Source organism: Rhinopithecus bieti, unplaced genomic scaffold (genome assembly GCF_001698545.2).
Source record: "Rhinopithecus bieti isolate Rb0 unplaced genomic scaffold, ASM169854v2 scaffold_12, whole genome shotgun sequence".
In the NCBI taxonomy this organism is placed as follows: Eukaryota; Metazoa; Chordata; class Mammalia; order Primates; family Cercopithecidae; genus Rhinopithecus; species Rhinopithecus bieti.
In genome coordinates this window covers 911240-935701 of record NW_016803028.1, presented here as the reverse complement: position 1 = coordinate 935701, position 24462 = coordinate 911240, and the positions used below count along the sequence as shown (strand labels likewise).

Sequence of the window (24462 nt, the reverse complement as noted above, 5' to 3'; positions counted from 1 at the left end):
GGTGCCTGTTGTGGGTACCAGATAAACCAATATGGACCTCATTCTCAAAAAATTGTGGTTATATGTTTTGAACTATGTAGTGGCTCCCTGAAGGACTGGGTCAAGGGCTTGTCTTTGTTCCACCAGTCTTGGAGATTCCTAGTACTGAAGCATCTTTCCCAGCGGTGTCTGTCAAAAGCATCTCTCTCTCTCTCATCTGTGTGTAAGAGGTAACAACGGGGCAAACAATAAACATCTAAAAACCCAGGAAGGAAGACACTGGAGAAGGAGATACATACGAAAATAAAGGCTTTGAAACCTCCCATATACACTAGGAAACCTAGAGGCCACATGCATGTCCAGGACTGGCCACATGTTCAGAGAAGACTCATGAAGACCCTAAACTTTCACCTCTGGCTGATCTTTCAGTTCTGCACAAGCAAGAAGTGAAGACTAGGACAGAACTGTAAGTAGCTTGGCTGAGCATTATGTACCCCAACACAGAAGCAATTTCTAAAATCTAGGAGAGTCTGTTTTGTTTGGGCTTTTGGGGAGCTGTTGGGGGGAGATGGAGGCATTTAGGAAAACCTCTGCCAAATCACAGCCGATCGCCAAGAGAATGAACAGAGAATTCAGTGGACATACACAATGAAGAACACAGACTTTACAAAAATAGTTTTGAAAGACTCATTAAACAACCACGAGAACAAGCAGCAATAACAATCCCCAGGGAGGGGGAAAAATTGATCTCCAGCTACAATATTCAAAATATCCAATTTCCAACAAAAACATTTGAGGCATGCAAATAAAGGTCAAACCATATCCTAGTCACAAGAGAAAAAGAAATTAATTGAAATTGTCTCAGAAGAAGGCCAGACACTGGATTTACTAGACAAAGACTTTAAATCAACTGCCTTAAATATGCTCACAGGAAAAAAAAAAAAAAAAAAAAAAACCCTGGACAAAGAACTAAAGGGAACCAGAATGTCATCTCACCAATTAGAGAATACTGATGTTAAAAAATGAAAATCACAGAAAGGAAATAAATAGAAATTCTGGAGCTAAATTATAAAATAATTAAAATAGAAAATAGCTAGTTCTTTGAAAAGATCAACAAAACTGTCAGTCTTTTTAGACTGACAAAAAGAAGACCCACATTACTAAAACCAAAAACAAAAGTAGGCACATTACTACTGACCTTATAACAGGTTACTACTGTTAAGGTTATAATTGTAAGCCAACAAATTAGCCTATTTATACAAAATGGACAAATTCCTAGAAACAAACAAACTATCAAAACTGACCCAAGAAATAGAAAACTGAACAGTCCTCTAACACAGTGGTCCCCACCTTGTTTTGCACCAGGGCCTGGTGTTGTGAAAGACAATTTTTCCATGAGGTAGGGGTTTGGGCTGAAACCCGTTCCACCTCAAATCATCAGGCATTAGATTCTCATAAGGAGTGCACAACCTAGATCTCTTGCATGCACAGTTTACAATAGGGTTCCTATAAGAATCTAATGCTGCCACTGATCTGACAGGAGGCAGAGCTCAGGCAGTAATGCTCGCCTGAAGGTCGCTCACCTCTTGCTGTGCAGCCGGTTCCTAATGGGCGGCAGACCATCTGTGGCCTGGCAGTTGGGGATCCCTGCTATGACAAATAAAGAGACTGAATCAAGAATTAAAACCTCCCAACAAAGAAATCCCTAGAACTATATGGCTTTGCTGATGAAGTCTACCAAAAATTTAAAGAACTAACATAAATTCTTCTCAAAATAAAAAAAGAGGGAGTACTTGACTACTCTTCACCAAATAGTGCTAGGACAACTGAATATCCACATTTCTTGGGGCCAAAACTAAATACTTCATACAAAACTAGAAAAAGACATCATGAGGAAACAAAACAATACACTAACATCCCTTATGATTACATAAAAATTTTCAACAAAATACTAGCAAACCAAATTCAGCAGCATATTGAAAGAATTATGACCATGCCCAAGTGGGACTTATACCAGGAATGCAAGGGTGGTTGTACACTTTAAAATATTTAATATATCACATTAATAAAATGAAAGGAATAAACACATGATAATCTCAACTGATGCAGAGAAAACGCATTTACAAAATCCAGTATGTTTTCATGATAAAAACACTCAACATCACAGAAGGGAACTTCTTTACCATGATAAAGAACATTTATTTTAAAATCCACAACTAATATCATAGATAAGGGTGAAAAACTCAATGCTTTCTTCTTAAGATCAGGAGCGAGATAAAGATGCCACTTTCATCACTTTTTTTTTTTTTTTGAGACGAAGTCTTGCTCTGTCACCCAGGCTGGAGTGCTGTGGTCAGATCTCAGCTCACTGCAAGCTCCGCCTCCCGGGTTCACGCCATTCTCCTGCCTCAGCCTCCAGGGTAGCTGGGACTACAGGCGCCGCCACCTCGCCCGGCTAGTTTTTTGTAGTTTTAGTAGAGACGGGGTTTCACCGTGTTAGCCAGGATGGTCTCGATCTCCTGTCCTCGTGATCCGCCTGTCTCGGCCTCCCAAAGTGCTGGGATTACAGGCTTGAGCCACCGTGCCCGGCCCACTTTCACCACTTTTATTCAACACTGTTCTACAAGTTCTAACCAGATCAACCAGGTAAGAAATAAAAGCCTTAATTGGAAAGTCGTAAAACAAACCAAAAAATCATCTCTATTTGCAGATATGATGTTATACATAGAAAATCCTAAAGAATGTTTTGTTTTGTTTTCTTTGAGATGGCATGTAACTGTCACACAGGCTGGAATGCAGTTGTGCCATCTCAGCTCACTGCAACCCTCCGCCTCCTGGGCTCAAGCGATCGATCCTCCCACTTCAGCTTCCTGAGTAGCTGGGACCATAGGCATGTGCCACCACATTCAGCTAGTTTTTTGTATTTTTGGTAGTGACAGGGATTCACCATGTTGCCCAGGCTGGTCTTGAACTCCTGAGCTTAAGTGATCTGCCCACCTCGGCCTCCCAAAGTGCTGGGATTATAGGTGTGAGCTACTATGCTCGGTCAAGAATTAAAAAAAAAAAAAAAAACCTATCAGAGTTAATGTACAAATTCAGCGAAGTTGCAGAATATAAGATAAAGCCACAAAATCTGTTGCTTTTCTATATACTAGCAATGAACAATCCAAAAGTAAGAAATTAAGAAAGCAATTGTATTTAGCATCAGAAAGAATAAAACTTAGGAAAAAATTAGCTCTGATAGTTTGATGACTAAGAAGGCCCAGGCCTAAAAATTAACACAAGGAAGATATTTACAAATAATAAAACACATTATTGGTGTGCTGAGTGTGTGCATGTGCACACTTGCTATCAGGTATCACTACGTCAAAATGACTTACTCTTACAGAACAAGGAGTTGCTTTAAACTCACTGGTAAAAGGCATTCCTAATAAAGAGGGCAGGATGCAAAGTTGACCAGGATGCAGGAGGACAGACTGGTAGAAATATACATCGATACAGCCTCTCTGCAACTGGCAATCACTAGCAAAATTTTCAATGCACATCCCACTGAAAAAGATCTCCAAGATATATTGGAGGTGAGTAGTAGTACAAAACAATCAAATAAGCCAACTTGTCTGTTAAAAGGGGGAGAAAAATCAAGAACAGATTTGATATGCTTGGTTTATCTGTTGTAAAATTTGCATTACCAATACTCTCTGCATCACAGGGCAGAAACCTTAAACTGCATTTCCCAGAATCTCTTTTTATTGACTGATTTAAGGATAGTGTCTGCCAATGAGGGGCACACGTGCAAGATTAAATGAAGAGAAAGAAAAGCAATTTTTGTCTGATGGCAACTGGTTTACATGAGAAGACGATAGGCATGAGGTTGGAAGCAGCTGTTGCATTAAGAAACATCTGCCTTTTCTCGACTCAATGCTGTACAATGCTAATTTTTCTAATTAAATCCATAATCTCAATGGAATATCAATTATGCTCAACAGTTTTCATCGCACTTCAAAATGTTTTAAAAATTTATATGGAAGACCAAAGGGTAAAGAGCCAATCTGGGGGGGTAGGGGTGGGGGTGAGAAAGGTTGAACTACACATCATATACAAGAATAAAATTCTAGGTCATTCAGAAAAGTAAATGGAAAAAAAATTGCAAATTTTTTGAACAGAATATTTTTTAAGACCTTGTTTCTTACACAACACAAAAAAGGGTGAAAAACCCAAAAAAGATTGATAAGAATGATTATACTACAATTTAAAAGTTCTAAATGAGTGACCCCTAAAACAAAGTAAAGACTAGCCACAGATTGACAGGTATAACAAAACCAATAAAAGATTCATAGCCTACATACAGATAATGTAGATATATACTTATCAGTACAAAGAAAAAATAAGCAATTCACAAAAAACATTTAACTTGTCAAAAATACATAGAAATATACTTAATTTCTAATCTGGGAAATGCAAATTAAAACTAAGTATCACTCATATACATCAGAATGCCAAAAGTCAAACTAAAATAATTATCGGCGAGTTTGGGAGCAAAGAATGACTCTTACTCAATTGCTTGTGGCAATATAATCAGTACAGCCCCTTTGAAGAAAATAATAATTACATAATAAAGGTGAACATGTTTATATCCTATGACCCAGCAATTCTACCTCCACATATCAGTCTCAGAGAAACTGTACAAAAAAAGACACACATTGTACTAGAATTTCTACAACATTATTTGTAATAGCTAAAACTAGAAGATACCTAACTACAGAATGTTAACAGATAAACAGCAGTTTATTTGTATCAGATATACAGCAACTATTATTTTTATTTGTATAGATTTATCAGGTGCAAGTGCAATTTTGTTACACGCACAGACTGTGTAGTAGTCAAATCAGGGCTTTTGGGGTATCCCCCGAGATACAGATATATAGCAATTACAACAAATGTATCATCATGGATAAATTTTAAAAGCAGTGATAAAAAGATACATAAAGCATACTGTTAATTTAAAATCTTAGAAAAAATAAATATAACAGCAATATTATACTGTTTATGGATATGTAAATACAGTATAAGTGAAAACAACCTAGACGATAAAAGCTAACTTTCAAGGTGGTTACCTTGGAAAAAGGGGGGCAGAGCTCTAGTTATATACGTAAACATTTCATTCTTTAAGAGACACAAAGCAAATATGGCAAAGTATTGACAGCTGCTTATTCCTAGCGATAGGTAGTTAGGTTTATATTTTATTTTATCCTGTGTGTCTCAACATTTCAATTTAATTAAAACCATTTTTCAAGAAAGATCACTCTGATTGGTCTGAGTGTAGAAGATGAACTGAAATGGGGGCAAAATTGGAGAAGGGTAGACTGGTCAGAGAACTACTGCATTAGTCCAATAAGAAATGACAGCCGCATGAACTAAAGCCATGAAAGTACAAGGGAGGGATCAATATTACATATATATATGAATTAGGACTACCGAGTGTTTCATACAGTTATGTAAGCATGGTACGCCTGTGGGTCATTTTCCTTTCTTTAAAATCTCCTATATTAGACATTTCTCAAGAGACGACACATAGCCAAGTATATATTTTTTTAAAAGTTCACTCTCTCATCACCAGGGAAAGGCAAATTAAAACCATGAGATATCACCTCACAACTGTTAGAATAGCTCCTATCAAAAAGATGAAAGGTAAGTGCTGGCAAGGATGTGGAGAAAAGAGAACCCCTGCCCATTGTTCGGGAGGAATGTAAATTAGTACAGCCATTATGGAAAATAGTATGAAGGTTCCTCAAAAAATCAAAAATAAAATTGCCATATGATCCAGTAATCCCACTACAGGGTACATAACCAAAAGAAATGAAAGCAGTATGTCCAAGAGGTATCTGCACTCACACATTCATTACAGCATTATTCAAAATAGCCAAAACATAGAATCAAGCTAAGTGTCTATCAATAAATGAAGAAAAAGTGGTATATGTACACACTGGGATACTACTCAGTCTTAAAGGAGCAGGAAATCCTGTCACTGCAACAACATAGGTGAACCTAGAGTTATGTTGGCGAAATAAGCCAGGCACAAAAGTCGAAGATCACATGATCTCACTTATTTGTGGAATCTAAAAAAGTCAAAAGCGTAGAAGCAGAGAGGAGAATGGTGGTTACTAGGGGCTGGGAAATAGTAAGTAAGGCAGGCTAAATGATTAAAAGTCTATTTCTAGTGTATCATCTTTTTAAAATGACTTCATACTTTATACAGCTGTAATACCAGTTATAGACTTCTCTTATATAAATACTTTTAACAATAAAAACTCCGAAGTTAAATGCTAACAATTTCCTTTAAAAGCAAATGAAAACACAAAAGGCATGCATGGTGTCAAGGACAAGAAAATTGCATCTATGATTCTGAGAAAAGAAAAGAAACAAAAGACAGAATCCTGTTATAAATCCGGAAGTCGTGAGATAAATATTCATTACAATGTAGACCATCTTTATCACTTTGTAATTAAAAACCCCACAGCTTTCCAGAGAGTAACTAGAAAAAGTTTCAAGATACATTTTCCATAGTAAATCTTCGGATAAACAAATTTTAAAGTTAAAACCATTTAATAGCACCTCTTATTTCTCCATGAATTAAAATACGCAAGAAAAAAGTATCTAAATTGGAAAAGAAGTAAAACTATTTGTTTGCAGACAGCATGATCATCTATGTAGAAAATCCTAAAGATTCCACAAAAAGGCTGGGCACGGTGGCTCACTCTTGTAATCCCAGCATTTTGGGAGGCAGAGGCAGGAGGGTTCTCGAGGCCAGGAGTTGAAGACTAGCTGGGCAATGTAGGCAGACTTTGTCTCTACAAAAAAAATTTAAAATTAGCTGGGCCTGGTGGTACATGCCTGTAGTCCCAGCTACTGGGAAGGCTGAAGTCAAATCACCTGAGCCTGGGAGGTCACGGCTGCAGTGAGCCATGATCATGCCACTGCACTCCAACCTGGGTGACACAGAGAGAGAGACCCTGCATCAGAATTAATAAACAAATTCAGCCAAGCTACAGGATACAAAAATAAACACAGAAAAATCAGCTGCACTTCCATACACTTAATTTCCAACAGAAAATTAAACAAGTCCATTTACAATAGTATCGAAAATAAAATATGTGGGAATAAACTTAACCATAGAGGCAAAAGATTTGTACATGCAAACTACAAAATGTTGCTTAAAGAAAGACACAAATAAATGGAAATATATCCCATGTTCATGGATTGGAACACCTAATATTGTTAAGAGGTCAATACTGTCCCAAGCTATCTACAGATTCAATACAATTCCTATCACAATCCCAATGATGCTTTTTACAGAAATAGAAAAATCTAACATAAAATTAATATGAAATTTCAAAGGACTCTGAATAGCCACAATTCTGAAAAAGAAGAACAAACTTGGAGGTCTCATACTTCCAGATTTCAAAACTTATTACAAAGCTATGACAATCAAATGCGTGAAACTGGCATCAAGATGGACATGGGACCAATGGCATGAAAGAGAGAGTCCAGAAATAATCCCTTATATATATTAGACAAGAGTACCAGGACAATTCAATGGGGGCAAAAGACAGTCTTTTCAACAAATGATGTTAGGGAAACTAGATATCCCCACACGCAAAACAATGAATTTGATCCCTTACTTTACACCATATACAAAAATTAACTCAAAATGCATCAAAGTAAGGGCTAAAATTAATGGACCTCAAAGTAAGAGCTAAAACTATAAAACTCTTAGAAGAAAACACAGGGGAAAAGCTTCATGACATTAGATTTGGCAGTGATTCCTTGGGTATGGCACCAGAACCACAGACAACAAAAGAAAAAAGATAAACTGGACTTTGTCAAATGTTATAACTTTTATGCATAGAAGGATACAATCAATAGAGTGAAAAGGCAATGCAGAGAATAGGAGAAAATATTAGGAAATTATAGATCTGATAAGGCATCAATATCCAGAATATATAAACAAATCCTACAATTAAACAACAAGAAAGTTTTAAATGCACAAGGGACTTGAATAGATATTTATCTAAAGGTATACAAATGGCCAATGAACAACATGAAAAGATGTTCAACATCACAAATCATTAGGGATATGCAAACCAAAGTCATGAAATACCACTTCACACACGAGAATGGTTACTATAAAAAAAAAAAAAATTTAAAGCGCCCACAATATAACAGATGTTGGCAAGGATATAGAGAGATTGGAACACCTGTACATTTCTGGTAGGAATGTGAAATGGTACAATCATTATTGCATACATTACAGTATAGTGATTCCTCAAAAAATTAAACAGAATTACTGTATGATTCAGCAACTCCACTCCGGGTATATACCCCAAAGAACTGAAATCAGAGACTTAAATAAATATTTGTACACTCATGTTCACAGAATTATTCATCATAGCCAAAAAGATACTTGGAAAGCAACCCAAGTGTCCATCAATGAATGAATGGATAAACAAAATGTGGTTTATACATATAGTGCAGTATCATTCAGCCTTAAAAAGGAAAGAACTCTTATATATGCTGTAATACAACAAAGATGGGCCTCGAAGACATTTTGCTCAGTGAAATGAGCCACTTATAAAAGATCAAATATTGTATGACTCCACTCATATGAGGTTGAATGGTGGTTGCCAGGGGTTGGGAAAGGAGACAGGGAAAGTTATTATTTAATGGGTATGGATTTTCATTTGGAGAAGACAAAGTTCTGGAGATGGTTAGTGATAATGTTTGCACAACAATGTGAATGTGCTTAATGCCACTAAACTATATACTTAAGATAGTTAAAACAGGCCAGGCATGGTGGTTCACGCCTGTAATCCCAATACTTTGGAAGGCTGAAGTGGGCGGATCACTTGAGGTCAGGAATTTGAGACTAGCCTGGCCAACATGGTGAAACCCCATTTCTATTAAAAATACAAAAATTAGCCAGGTATGGTGGTGTGCACCTGTAATCCCAGCAACTCAGGAGGTTGAATCAAGAGAATCACTGGAACCTGGGAGGCGAAGAAGATTGCAGTGAGCCGAGATCACTCCACTGCACTCCAGCCTGGGCAACAGAGCCAAAGCTCCATCTCAAAAAAAAAGATGGTTAAAATAAATTTAATGTTATAAATGTTTTGCCACAATAAAAAAAAACTAATAGCAAAATATTTTCCTATTACATAAATGAATAATTCAGAGTTTAGAATATTTTTAATTTTAGACTGAGAATTTTTTTGGTCACTGAAGCAAAATAGTACTCTGATGGATTCTATTATAAGCACACACAAAAACATTTATGAAGACCTATGCCCGTAAAAATGAAATGTCACTGTTTGGATAGAATAGGAATGTAGGTAGAAATCATTTGATCTCAAAGAAAGTAGAAGGTAAAAGAAAAAAAAAACCATGAAACTTAAACTGATACATGTATCCACTTAAATGTTTCAAAAAGTACATAGGTGATTTGAAAAAAATCTCCAAGGCAAGCTTTTAAAGACAGAACTTCCTCATATTTAACTAGTGAAAAACATTCAAATATACAAATGTCAATGCTAAGCATTATTTGCACTAGTGCTTGAAAAAGACAACAAACTATGTTATTTTTCTAACATTTTAGTTCTTAACACTCACTATGAAGTGACTATAAGTTATAAGCCTTTCCTGGATTAAAGTACTGCATATAAAAAATTCCATCTACAACATCAGCTTAACAAAATATTAGTATCGGGGGGGGGGGATCATTGCCTTCACATTTTTAACGTAATATCTGACAGATTTTCCTGATTTCCTCTGTATCCTCCACAGGTTTGCACCACACTGCACTTGTTCACTGACTTCACAGATGCTTCTTGAAACCTTAACAAAGCACAAACCAAATTTACCCTTTATAAATGTGTAATCAAGGCCAAGACTCTAAATCAAGGTAACTCTGCTTAATTTTATATAGATAAGAAAACATCTGCAGAAAGTCTCTTAAATAACTTTCAGGATCACTTCCATAGAACCTACTAACAATTCATTCAAGCCCACAGTTTATCTTCATGGTTTAGAGAAACAGAAAACATATTTAGAATAAAGCTGTAGTGCATTGACTACTAAAATACTCCTATCATATCATATCATCTTTTTATGGGTATGCAATCTCTTACGTGTAAGGTGTTTGTTAACTGCATGTTTCTCTCTCTCTTTTTTTTTTTTTTTGAGACAGAGTCTCACTCTGTGTCACCCAAGCTGCAGTACAGTGGTGCTATCTCAGCTCACTGTGACCTCTACCTCCTGGACTCAAGGGATTATCCTGCCTCAACCTCCCAAGTAGCTGGGATTACAGAGGCTCACCACAACTGGCTAATTTTTGTATTTTCAGTAGAGATGGGGGTTTCACCAAGCTGGTCAGGCTGGTCTTGAACTCCTGACCTCAAGTGATCTGCCCACCTCCCAAAGTGCTGGGATGACAGGCATGAGCCACCGCGTCCAGTCCTAACTTCATGTTTCTCTGAGACTTTAGTAAGGTAATAATTTTCCCAAAATCATTCGCCTATTTTGACCTCTAGAAAATAACTTATTTACCATTCCCTGCAATTCTTTATCAGGCTTCAGATCTAATTCTCCATTCATCAGATCTATAAGTGACGCTTTTTTAGCCATATTAAGTCAAAATTTAACCATATTAAATTCTGCCATATATTTTATACATTAAAAGTAGGTGCATGTCTGAAATATAAAGCCAGAATTTTCCAACAAAGCCCAATGAATTTAAATCTCCTACCCTGTAGTAACCATACCCAGCAAGAGAGACAAATTTAGGTTCAACAATATCTGCGGGACCAATATTAGAAGGCTGTTTTCAAAATTTTGGTCTTAAGATCTCTTCACATTTTAATTTATTGAAGAGCTCAAAAGTTTTGCTTATGAGGATTATTTCTACTGATGTCTACTGTATTCAAAATTAAAACTAGCAAATTGCTTAAATGTATTTAGTTTTAATTTACTTACTAATATATCCACTACATGTCAATATAAATAACTTTATTAAAATAATTATTTTTTTAAAAAATTAAGTAGCACTGTTCATGTCTGGCTTAACAGAAAATAGGTGGATTCTCACAGTTGCTTCTGCATTCAATTTGCTGCAATAAGTTATCATGGTTCAAGTATATGAAGAAAATCTATACTCATGGTAGCATATTTTTAGATACGTGTGGATAATCTTTGATATTACATCAAAGCTTGACAAGTGATATCTTTTAGAAGTTAACTATAATGTTAATTATGAAGCCGTATCAATGAACTTTTAATACTTTTTTCACATTAAAATCCATTGGTCTAACCGCACTTTGAAAGGATCTTTTTACAAAACCATGTGTGATTCTACAACATCATGCATCAGTCATTTGGAAAATGCTGGTTCACTCTTTTATGAAGGTCTTCAATTACTGACACATTTCATGATATACAATATCAAAAGTCATATTTATTAATGTTACTACCAATGCCACCAGAAAACATCTTTAAGTTCGGTAAAGCTAGCAAGCTCAAGGTGGCCAGTACAGATTTACTCAAACTATAATTTTTGCTTAGAAGCTCAAATTTCACCATCTGTAACAAATATTGACAGTGGCTTTCCTTGAAGTGACAACTTTACTTTGTTTCTTTTCAAGGAATATTTTCAATAAAAGGTTTGCCAAAGAGCCAAATCTGAATAACCATAATGTTAGTTGTTTTTTCAATTAAAAGGTATTCTATTAAAAAAAAAAGTCTAGTCCAGCTAGCAACTCAATCACATAAGCATTTTTCCTGTGCAGCATATACTCATTTTATCATACAGATACCCCAGGGTGAAGTGTAATGTAAGTAATCTATACTTAAAACAGTCTTAGGGGAAATAGGCTTTTCCCTTCCTTTAACTGTAAGCAAGGCAGTGAAAAACACAGTCTGGTGCCACTAACTTGATTCCTAATACATCAGTAGTAAGTACTATTACTTTTGTACCATTAGCGCAAATGTCGAAGTAAAAAAGGCATATAACATTTTATTATTATGATAACAGTTTTGACTTTAGGGACTCCCAGGGGTTCATGCATCACACTTGGAAAAGTCTCTTAGACCGCGGTCCCTAACCCCTGGGTTGAGGACTACTAGCCATTCATGGTCTGTCAAAAACTGGGCTGGACAGCACGAGGTGAGCAGCAAGCAAGCATTACCCCCTGAACTCCGACTACTGTCAGAGCAGTGCAACATTAGATTCTCATAGGACTGCCAATCTTATTTTGAATTGCACATCTGAGGGATCTAGGTTGTATGCTTTTTACAAGACTAACTAATGCTTGATGATCTGAGGTGGAACAGTTTCACCTCAAAACCATCCCACCCTCAACCCAACCCCATCCATGGAAAACTGTCTTCCACGAAACTGGTCCCTGGTGTCAAAAACGTTGGGGACTGCTGCAGTAATGGATTAATTTTGGCCAAAGAAAGGTTTGGCCCCTGCTCAGCTCCTAGGAGGTAACCGCTAACCCCTTGGAATGTCCTGCTTGATAAAGAGTCGTTTACCTGGGGGCTTTGGTCCATGCCAGATAGTCTAATAATATGATTTTTGGTGGGATCTTTAAGTCATGGAGTATCAGCTTGACTTCTGGAGGGGATGGAGACTAACATCAGCCACAGGCGTGGTCAACTATACCGATGTGACTGACTTCTCAATAAAAACTCTGGACAGCAAACCTCACGTGAGTGGCCCTGGTTGACAATATTCCTTGCATGTCACCATATATTGTTGCTGGGAAAAGCAAGCACTGTCTGCACAACTCCATTAGGAGAGGACACCTGGAAGTTCGTGCCTGAAACTCTCCTGGATCTTTATCCTATGCACCTTTACCCATTGCTGGTTTTAATCTGTATTCTTTTGATGTAATAAACCATACGATGAATTTAACTACTTTGCTGAGTTCTGTGAGTCCTTCTAAGCAAATTATCAAATCTGAGAGTGCACAGTCTCCCACGAACTAAACTAAACAAGGTTGGTCAAGATCAAACTCCTGAGTATATGCAACAAAAGCCAATCCCCACCTACATGTTTCTCTAAACAAGACACTGTTTTGCCCAGGACCAAAAACTATTGTGCATATGTGCACAGATCCAAATTGCACTGCCAAACTCCACATAACTACCAGCCCCTTCTCCAAGCAGCTTGTTTTAGAGCAGGGATTCTCACCAGCTGATTCTTTGCTATGGAGGAATGTCCTGTCCACTGTAGGATGTTTAGCAGCATCCCTGGCCTCTGTCCAATAGGTGCCAATAGTATCCTTCACTCCTCCCAAGTGGCAACAAAAAAAATGTCCCCAGACATTGTCAAATTCCCCTGAGGAGAAAAATCGCCCTCCCATCCATATTGAAAATCACTGTTTCAGGAAACTCGCCTAGGTAGTCTGACCTTGTCTTTTCTTTTACAAAAAAATGGAATAAATTCACTTTTAGCTCTATCTTCCTGCCTTTCCAAATGTTAATTATTTGATGATGGAAAGAAGCAATTGCACATTCTGAGTTCTACCTTCAAAAAATATTTGGATAAAAGTGGTGAACTAAAACTCTTCTTTCTGGGGAACTCAGTCAGATTACCAATTTAAAGAGAAGGAGAAGCCTCTAACGATGATCTTTAAATAAGGATACATATATATTTTCTGTATCTTAATGCACACCACAGAGGGAAGATAGACTAGTTTTCTTCAACCTTGGGAGTATACATCAAAGTAATCTCAAGCAGTTGTTAAAAACATAGGTGCCAGAGTCCCATCTCAGACACTTAATCAGAATTCATTATTTATCCAGCAATTAGTGGAGTGTCCACTATATGCCAAAAAATTGTTACAGGTGCTGAAGACACAGCAGTAAATAAAAGACATTGTATTTGCCCTTGAAGAACTCACATTCCAGTAGAGGGAGACATTTCATAAACATATAGACAAATAAGATCACTTTGGATAGTGCTACAGGGAAATAAACAGAATAATAGAAGCAATTTCTCTGCATTCTCAGCAACATCTGCAGAAATATACTCAAAGTTAAATGTGGTGAGTGAAAATATTATTTTGCATTTTATTATTTAGAAAGCCTGTGACATAATTATATGTCTAAATTTAAAATTTCTTATGTGTAGGGGTGCGGAGCAAAAGTGTCTCTCCCTACTCTTTGGGAATCCTCAAGATTAAGCAGGTAAATTCCCTCACAGTTTCAACTCTAATTTCCATCAGTTCAATGAAAACATTATGTAAAATCTTAAAAATATAATTAGGAGACACACCACAGATTTCTCACATGCACTTACTGCACTGTGGTGAAGTGTGCTTTTAGCGTACAGATCACCTAAATAGTGAACACTGTATCCAAAAGGTGATTTTTCAACCCTTGCCCACCTCCCACCTTTTGTAGTTTCTAATATCTGTTATTCCACTCAGTATGTCCCATATACCCTTGTTTAGCTCCCACTTAGAAGTGAAAACATGCAGTATTTGACTATGTTTCCAAGTTATGTCACTGAGGATAATGAGCTCCAATTCCACCCATGTTTCCTGCAAAAGACATGATTTCATTCTTTATACATATACACCACATCTTCTTTATCCAATCTTCTGGATATTTAGGCTGATTCCATGTATATGCTACTGTGAATAGCGCTGCAATAAACATACCAGTGTAGATACCTTTTTGACATAATGATTTCTCTCCCTTAGGGTATATTCACAGTAGTGGGATTGCAGAATCAAATGGTATCACTATTTTTAGTTCTTTGAGAAATCTCCATACCATTTTCCCTAAGGATTTTACTAATTTACATTCCCACCAGTGTAAGGTGTATAAGCGTTCCCTTTTCTCCACATCTGTGATGGTTAAAACTGAGTGTCAACTTGATTGGATTGAAGGATGCAAAGTACTGATTCGGGGTGTGTCTGTGAGGGTGGTGCCAAAGGAGATTAACATTTAAGTCAGTGGGCTGGGAAAGGCAGATCCACCCTTAATCTGAGTAGGCACCATCTAATCAGCTGCCAGCAGAGCTGGAACATAAAGTAGGCAGAAAAACATGAAAAGACTAGATTGGCATAGCCTCCCATTCTACATCTTTCTCCTGTGCTGGATACTTCCTGCCCTCAAACATCAGACTCCAAGTTCTTCAGTTTTGGGACTCGGACTGGCTCTCCTTGCTCCTCGGCTGGCAGACAGCCTATTGCGGGACCTTGTGATCATGTGAGTTAATACTTAATAAAATCCTCTTCATATATATATAAAATATATAAAAATATACTGCTATGTGTAAAAATATATACATTATACATAAATTAAACATTACATATATACACACATATATATACCTCCTATTAGTTCTGTACCTCTAGAGAACCCTAATACAGCACCCTTGGCAACATCTGTTGTCTTTTGACCTTTTAATAGTAACTAACCATTCTGACTCACATAAGATGGTTTTAACCCATTTATGCTGGAGGCTGCAATTATGAGTGAAAAATCAGACCTTGGCAATGACCTCGAGCAGCAGAATATAAATAACTCCCACCTGCTTAGTGTTCCATTATTGGAACACTAGGCATATGTGGGCTAATTTGTATTTCTTTTATGACTAATGATGTTGAGGAGTTTTTCATGTTTGTTGGTCACTTGTACGTCTTCTTTTGGAAAATGCCTGTTTGTGTTACTTGCCTATTTTTTAATGTTTGTTTTTTTCTTGAGTTCCTTGTAGATTCTGGATATCAGCCTTTCGTCAGGTGCAGTTTTCATATTTTGCACATATTTTTTCCCCTTTCTGTAGGTTGTATGTTTGTTTATTGTTTCTTTTACTGTGCGAAAGCTTTTTTTTTAATTGTCTCATTTGTCTATTTTTGTTTTGAGGACTTGGTTTGAAATTATTTGCCTACACCAATGTTCAGAATTTTTCTCAGGTTTTCTTCAGTATTTTCCTTTTTTTTTTTTTTTTTTTTGAGGCGGAGTCTCACTCTGTCGCCCGGACTGGAGTGCAGTGGCCAGATCTCAGCTCACTGCAAGCTCCGCCTCCCGGGTTTACGCCATTCTCCTGCCTCAGCCTCCCGAGTAGCTGGGACTACAGGCGCCTGCCACCTCGCCCGGCTAGTTTTGTATTTTAGTAGAGACGGGGTTTCACCGTGTTAGCCAGGATGGTCTCGATCTCCGGACCTCGTGATCCGCCCGTCTCGGCCTCCCAAAGTGCTGGGATTACAGGCTTGAGCCACCGCGCCCGGCCTTTCTTCAGTATTTTCATAGTTTCAGGTCTTATGTTTAGGTCTTTAATCCATCTTGAGTTAATCTTTGTATGTGGTGAGAAGCATGGGTCCAGTTTCATTCTTCTACATATAGCTATCTAATTTTCCCTGACCTATTCATTGAATCGAGTGTCCTTTCCCCAGTGTATATTTCTGTTGACGATTAGCTGGCTGTAGGTATGTGGCTTTATTTCTGGGTACTCTATTTTGCTCCAATAATACATGTACCATGCTGTATTGGTTACTATAGTCTTGCAGTAAATTTTGAAGTCAGATAATGTGATGCCTCCACATGCTCTTGAACATGGGAGAGTTTACTGATTTTATTAATAAGAATAAAAAGAGCTCCTGAAGAAGTCATTCAAAGGGAAAAAAATCCACTGACAAGCTAATCATCATAAGGATTGTTTACAACAGAATCTGTCAAGACTGGAGGAGGGCACATTTTTCTCTTTTCATTTCATACTTCTATGAAAAACTGGTAGCAAAACCCAGGAATATACAAATTTTCTGCTCTTCAGTTTTTTCTAAGAAGCGAAAACAAAGCTATTTATATATTTGTAGAAAGGATATTTCTATGGTTAAAAATAATAAAGTTGTGGGTACCAAATATACATATAAAAAGTAAAGATCAAACACTCCTGTTATGTCACAAATACTAAAAGAACTGCCGATAATACCCAACCTTCCTTTAAGAATTAAAAACAGAGGCGGGCGAATTACTTGAGGCCAGAAGTCTGAGACCAGCCTGGCCAACACGGCAAAACCCCATCTCTACTAAAAATACAAAAGTTAGCCGTGCGTGTTGGTGCACACCTATAATTCCAGCTACTCATGAGGCCAAGGCATGAGAATCTCTAACTCGGGAGACGGAGGTTGCAGTGAGCTGAGAACGCACCACTGCACTCCAGCCTGGACGAAAGAGCAAGACTCTGTATCATAAAAAAGAAAAAAGAAAAAGAAAGAGAGAGAGAATTAAAAACAAAGGTCAGATGCCAGAGGATGTTTTATCTAATTTTTCAATACACACCTCATTCCATATACATAAACAGTAAGCAATCTGTTCATCCTACAATAAATAGTGGCTTTGCAAATCGCTATCATGGTTCCCATTCTACAAACTATATCGCATTCTGTCACAAATATGCAAATATTTCATGCCTACAAGAAAATAGCTATTTGGATATAAACAGCTTTTAACTGCCCGAAACAATAGAGAAGGAGGAATCAGCAACAACAAAAAAAAGCAGATTCACCTTCCTCTTACAGCCTGTGGCTTGTCGCTGCCATCTCTAAACAAGCATTTAGAACCCATCTTTGAAAAAAGTCCTTTCCTCAAATCTGAGGAGAGAACTCTGTATAAAAGTTTCCAATGGTTGCCCCCACAGCTATAAGAATAAGGTGCAAGTCTCATAGCTTAGAACGTAAGATACTAAGGAACTAACCTCTACATACTTCTCTCCCAGCCTCATCTTGTGCCATCCCCTTCACACTCCTCAGTTAACTAATACCACACTTAAGATCACAAAGAATATGATCCCCAATTGAGAAGATGGGAGTGAACTGGCTAACTCTAAAATGTATTCTTCAGGGGATGTAGATGAAAGATAGATAAAGGAAGTTCTTCAGGACAAACGTGACACCTGACAGTAATGAATCCACATGAAGAAATAAAGAGCACTGGTAATGGTAATTATAGGTAAGGGAAAAATGACAGTATAAAAGGCTGTATAAATATAACTCCTACTTTTTTCTTCTCTCAATTTAAGAGGTAATTGCATAAAACAATTATAAAATTGTATTGTCAAGTTTATCCCATATAAAGATATATATCAAAATGAAGCACAAAAACGGGAGGGAATGAATTATACTGAAAAAAAAGAGATGACACTAGATGGTGACTCAAATCCACAAGAGATAAAAAAGAATACTGTAAGTGGTAAATACATAAATTAATATACAATACTATAAATGTTTTCTCTTTCTTCTCTTCTTTAAAGGATAAACTCTGTACAAAGTAATAATTAAAATATTATTGGTGGGTTTATTACATAAAGGAACATAACATATATGACAATAGCAAAAGAGAGGAGAGAAAATAGAGTTATACTGGAGGACTATTAGTATGTAACAATCACTATTAATCTGAGGTAGATTGTGATGGAACAAACACTAAAATATAATTTTTTAAAATCAAATAAAAATAGCAAATATAAAAGGTGATAAAAGAGGAACATAAAAAAATGAGATGTATAGAAAACAAATATCCATTGAGATACAAATCCAACCATTTCAAAAGTAATATTAAATATAAAAGGATTAAACATCCCATTAAAAACAGAGATTGTTGGATTGGATTTAAAAAGCAATATCCAATTTTATGCTGCCTACATAGCACTTTAGATTCAAAGACACAAGCAGGTTGAAACAATGGAAAAACACGTATCACGCAAAGAATACCCATAAGAAAGCTGAAGTAGTTATATCTGTATCTGACAAAATAGACTTTAAGTAAAAAAAAAGTTATTGGAGACAAAGAGGAACATTTTATAATATTACTAGTATTAATTCAACAGTAAGATAAAACAAACATAAACATATGGAGCCAACAGGCCAGGTGCGGTGGCTCATGCCTGTAATAACACCTGTAATAACAGGCCGAGGTGGGAAGATCACAAGGTCAGGAGATCGAGACCATCCTGGCTAACATGGTGACACCCCGTCTCTACTAAAATACAAAAAAATTAGCCGGGTGTGGTGGTGGGCGCCTGTAGTCCCGGCTAATGGGAGGCTGAGAGGCAGAATGACCTGAACCCAGGAAGTGGAGCTTGCAGTGAGCCGGGATAGTGCCACTGCACTCCAGCCTGGGCAACAGANAGTAGTTATATCTGTATCTGACAAAATAGACTTTAAGTAAAAAAAAAGTTATTGGAGACAAAGAGGAACATTTTATAATATTACTAGTATTAATTCAACAGTAAGATAAAACAAACATAAACATATGGAGCCAACAGGCCAGGTGCGGTGGCTCATGCCTGTAATAACACCTGTAATAACAGGCCGAGGTGGGAAGATCACAAGGTCAGGAGATCGAGACCATCCTGGCTAACATGGTGACACCCCGTCTCTACTAAAAATACAAAAAAATTAGCCGGGTGTGGTGGTGGGCGCCTGTAGTCCCGGCTAATGGGAGGCTGAGAGGCAGAATGACCTGAACCCAGGAAGTGGAGCTTGCAGTGAGCCGGGATAGTGCCACTGCACTCCAGCCTGGGCAACAGAGCGAGACTCTGTCTCAAAAAAAAAAAAAAAACAACAAAACAGAAAAACCATATGGAGCTAACAAAACAGTACCAAAATAGGGAAATCAAAAAAATGACAGAAATGAAGGAGCAATAGGCAATTTAACAAATAATGGTTAGAGACTTCAATGTTTCACCCTAACAATAAATAAACAAGAAAGCAGGGAATTAGCAATGAAGATCTGAACAACACCATAAATCTGACCTAACTGACATCTACAGAAGACTCTACCCAACAGCAGAATAACTTATTCTCAATCACATATAAAACAATCTCCAAAATAGATCACATGCTAGGTCATAAAACAAGTCTCAAACTTAAAAGAACTGAACTGATACAAAAAATGTTTTTCAATCACAGCGTAAGTAAATTAGAAATCAATGATAAAAAGAAATTTCAGAAATCCAAACACGTTTGAAAATTAAACAAGACACCTGTAAATAACCAATGGACTAGAGACAAAAATCACAAAGGAAATATATTCAGAGCAGAATGAAAATGTAAACAAAACACATCAAAACTTACAGGATACAGATAATGCAGTGTTTAGAGGGAAAATTATAGCTGAGCACAGCAATGTTAAAAAAAAAATTCTCAAGTGAGCTTCAACCTTAAGAAATTAGAAAAAGAGGAGAAAACCAAACCCAACACAAGTAGCTGGGGAAAAAACGATCAATATTAGAGGGAGAATCAATAAAACAGAAAAAAGAAAAAGTAAAGAAAATGAAAACCAAAATTTGGTTTCTTAAAAAGACCAATAAAACTGACAAACCTTTAATTAAGGTAACCAGGAAAAAAAAAAAAATGAAGACACTAATTACCAAAATCAGGAATGAAAGTGTATCACTACTGAACTTAGAGGAATTAAAAGAATTTTAAGGGAACATTATGAACAACTGTATACAAACAAATGTAAACAACTTAGAAAAAACAAATTCTAAGACACAAATTACTGACTCTGAAGAGGATATAGAAAATATAAATAGAACTCTATCAGCTAAAGAAATTAGTAATTAAAATCTTCCCACAAAGAAAAGCCTTGGCCCACATAGTTTCACTGGTGAATTTTACCAAACACTAAAGAAATAATACTAATCCTTCACAAACTCATCTAGATACTTCAATAGAAAACACTTTCTAATTCCCTCTGTGAGGCTAACATTACCTTAATACCAAAGCCAGACAAAGGTATCACATGAATAGAGATTTTTTTTAATCCTAACAAAGTATCAGCATATCAAATCCAGCAGCATACAATAGGAATCATACAAATTGGCTATTCTTAAAACATTAAACATAAGCTTACCATATGACTCAGCAATTCTACTCAAGAATCTTTGTGGCCAGGCGTGGTGGCTCACACCTATCATCCCAGCACTTTGGGAGGCCGAGGTGGCAGATCACCTGAGGTCAGGAGTTTGAGACCAGCCTGGCCAACATGGTGAAAGCCCACCTCTACTAAAAATACAAAAAAATTACTCGGGCATGGTGGCACATGCCTGTAACCCCAGCTACTTGGGAGGCTGAGGCAGGAGAACTACTTGAACCCGGGAGGTAGAGGCTGCAGTGAGCCGGGACCACACCACTGCACTCCAGCCTGGACAACAAGAACGAAACTCTGTCTCAAAAAAAAAGAAAAAAACAATCTTTGCAAGAGAAGTTAAAACGTGTCTATACACAGACACATACGTGAATATTCATAGCAGTATTATTCATAGTTGCCAAAAATGGGAAACAATTCAAATTTCCATCAACTTGTGAATGGATAAACAATATGTGATATATCCATACAATGGAATACTATTCAGCAATGAAGAACCAATTAATATATATTACAACATGAATAAATCTCAACAACATTTATACCTAATTTTTAAAAGACAAAAAATGATTACATATAATACGACTCCACTTATATAAAATGTTCATAAAAGTTTATAAAATAAAACCATTACTCAGTGGTGGCCTGGGGCCGGAGGTGGGACTAGGAGTAACTGCAAAGTAGGTACAAGGTATCTTTCTGGGGTGATGAAAATACTCTAAAACTGATTTGTAATGATGGGTTCAAAGTTCTTTAAATTTTCTAAAACAAATTGCACTCTTAAAACATTTTATGAAATTTACTGTATATAAATTATACCTCAATAAACTGTTAAAAAAAACCACTGATCTAACCAATCACCAGCTCTTTTAATACAACTTGAAAGGCTGATCAGCTGTTCAAGATCTTAGCTGTAGAAAACATAACAGAAAACAACTGAATTGCAGCTGGAGAGAACTAAAGTGGGTAAAACGGAAGATTTTCTGACTTGTTGATTCAGCACACAGGAACACCAAACCAATGAAAACTATAAACTAATCACATTTCAGAATCAATGTGGCTCAGACAGAAGCCTACCTGAAGAGTGGGTCAAATTTCCATCTGCAGGGTGAATAATAAAATGATACATGAACCAGACAAAGACATATTTAAAAGACAAAAAAAAAGGAAAACGATAGGCCAATATCACTGAGTAATACTGACTCAAAAATCTTCAACAAAATACTAGCAAACCGAATTCAACAACACACTAAAAAAAATCATTCATCATGACCAAGCGGGATTTATCCCCTGAGGGATGCGAGGATGGTTCAACACATGCAGTCAATAAATATGATACATCGTATCAGCAAAATGAAGGACAAAAACCATATAATCATGTCAACTGATGCTGACAAAGCATTCGATAAAATTCAACATCCCTTCATAATAAAAAATCTCACAAAACTAGATACAGAAGAAACATACCTCAACATAATGAAAGCCATATACCAGAGACCCACAGATAGTATCACAGTGAATGGTGAAAAACAAAGTCTGCCCTCAAAGATCTGGACCACAACTAGGATGTCCACTGTCACCACTGTTATTCAACATAGTACTGGAAGTCCTAGAGAAATCAGACAAGAGAAAGAAATAAAGAGCATCCAAACTGGAAAGGAAGAAGTCAAATTATCCTTGTTTGCAGACGATATGATCTTTTATTTGAAAAAATCTAAAGACTCCACACACACACACAAAAAAACTATTAGAACTGATAAATTCAGTAAAGTTGCAAGATACAAAAATCAACATACAATATTCAGTAGCACTTCTATATGCTAACAGCAAACAATCTGAAAAAGAAATCAAGAAAGTAATTCCATTTATAAGAGCTATAAACAAAATACCTAAGAATTAACCAAAGAAGTGAAAGACCTCTACAATGAAAATTATAAAACACTGATGCAAAAAATTGATGAAGACACAAAAAATGGAAAGATACTCCATGTTCATGGATTGGAAGAATCAATATCATTAAAATGTTCATATTGCCAACAGCAATCTACAGATTTAATGCAGTGCCAATGACAAAATAGCAATGACATTCTTCACAAAAATAGAAAAAAAAATCCTAACATTTATATGGAACCACAGAAGACCCAGAATAGCCAAATCTATCCTAAGCAAAAAGAACAAACTGGAGGAATCACATCACCTGACTTCAAATTATGCTACTGAACTATCCTAACCAAAACAGCATGGTATTAGCATAAAAAGACACACAGATCAGTGGAACACAATAGAGAACCCAGGGATAAATCCACATACCTACGATGAACTCATTTTTGACAAATGTGCCAAGAACACACATTAGGGAAAGGGTAGCCTCTTCAATAAATGGTGCTGGGAAAATTGGATATCTACATGCAAAAGAATGAAGACTCCTGGCCTGGTGTAGTGGCTCACGCCTGTAATCCCGGCACTTTGGGAGGCCAAGGCAGGTGGATCACTTGAGGTCAGGAGTTCGAGATAAGCCTGGGCAAAATTGGCAAAACACCGTCTCTACTACAAATACAAAAATTAGCTGGGCGTGGTGGCGCGCGCCTGTAATCCCAGCTACTCAAGAGGCTGAGAAAGAATTGCTTGAACCTGGGAGGCAGAGGTTGCAGTGAGCCGAGATCGCGCCACTGCACTCCAGTCTAGGCAACAGAGCAAGACTGGGTCTCAAAAAAAGAAAAAAAAAAAAAAAAGAATGAAGACCCTTACCTCTTGCCATATGCAAATATCAAATCAAAATGGCTTAAAGACTTAAATCTAAGACTTCAAACCGTGAAACTACTGAAAGAAAACATCTGGGACACTCTTCAGGACACTGACTGGACAAAGATTTCTTGGCTAATATCCCACATGCACAGGCAATCAAAGCAAATATGGACAAATGGGGTCACACCAAGTTAAAAGGCTTCTGCATAGCAAAGGAAATAATCAACAAAGTGAAAAGATAACCCACAGAATAGGAGAAAATATTTGCAAACTACCTCTCTGACAAGGGATTAATAACCAGAGAATATAAGGAGCTCAAACAAATGTACAGGAAAAAACCAAATAACCCAATAAAAAAAAATGAGTAAAAGATCTGAATAGGCATTTCTCAAAAGAAAACATGTAAATGGCAAACAGGTATATGAAAGGGAACTCAGTATCACTGAGCATCAGAGAAATGCAAATCAAAACTATAACCATTTCACCCCGGTTAAAATGGCTTTTAGCCAAACGTCAGACAATAATAAACGCTGGAGAGGATGTGGAGAAAAGGGAACCCTTGTACACTGTTGGTGGGAATGCAAACTAGTACAACCACTCGGGAGAACAGTTCGGCGACTCCTCAAAAAACTAAAAATAGTGCTGCTGTATGATCCAACAATCCCACTGCTTGGTATAACCCAAAGAAAGGAAATCAGTGTATCGAAGAGATATCTGCACTCCCATGTTATTATATAGACATAATTTATATGCATGTTATATATGGTGTATAATTTTATATATAACATATAATTTATATATTTA

The 24462-nt window shown here is 36.8% G+C and overlaps 1 protein-coding gene and 1 long non-coding RNA gene across 4 annotated transcripts in view; one reads left to right on the top strand and one right to left on the bottom strand.

Moving 5' to 3' along the window:
- Positions 1-12875, top strand: part of LOC108535577 (uncharacterized) — a 76146-nt gene extending 63271 nt beyond the window's left edge. The window contains exons 3-4 of the long non-coding RNA XR_001887283.1: positions 9817-9934; positions 12622-12875. This is a non-coding gene — a long non-coding RNA (uncharacterized LOC108535577). The remainder of the gene's footprint in view (positions 1-9816; positions 9935-12621) is intronic.
- The window catches only part of ANKRD28 (ankyrin repeat domain 28), a 203291-nt gene that overhangs the window by 159774 nt on the left and 19055 nt on the right, over positions 1-24462 (bottom strand). The gene's annotated exons all lie outside the window — the stretch shown is intronic.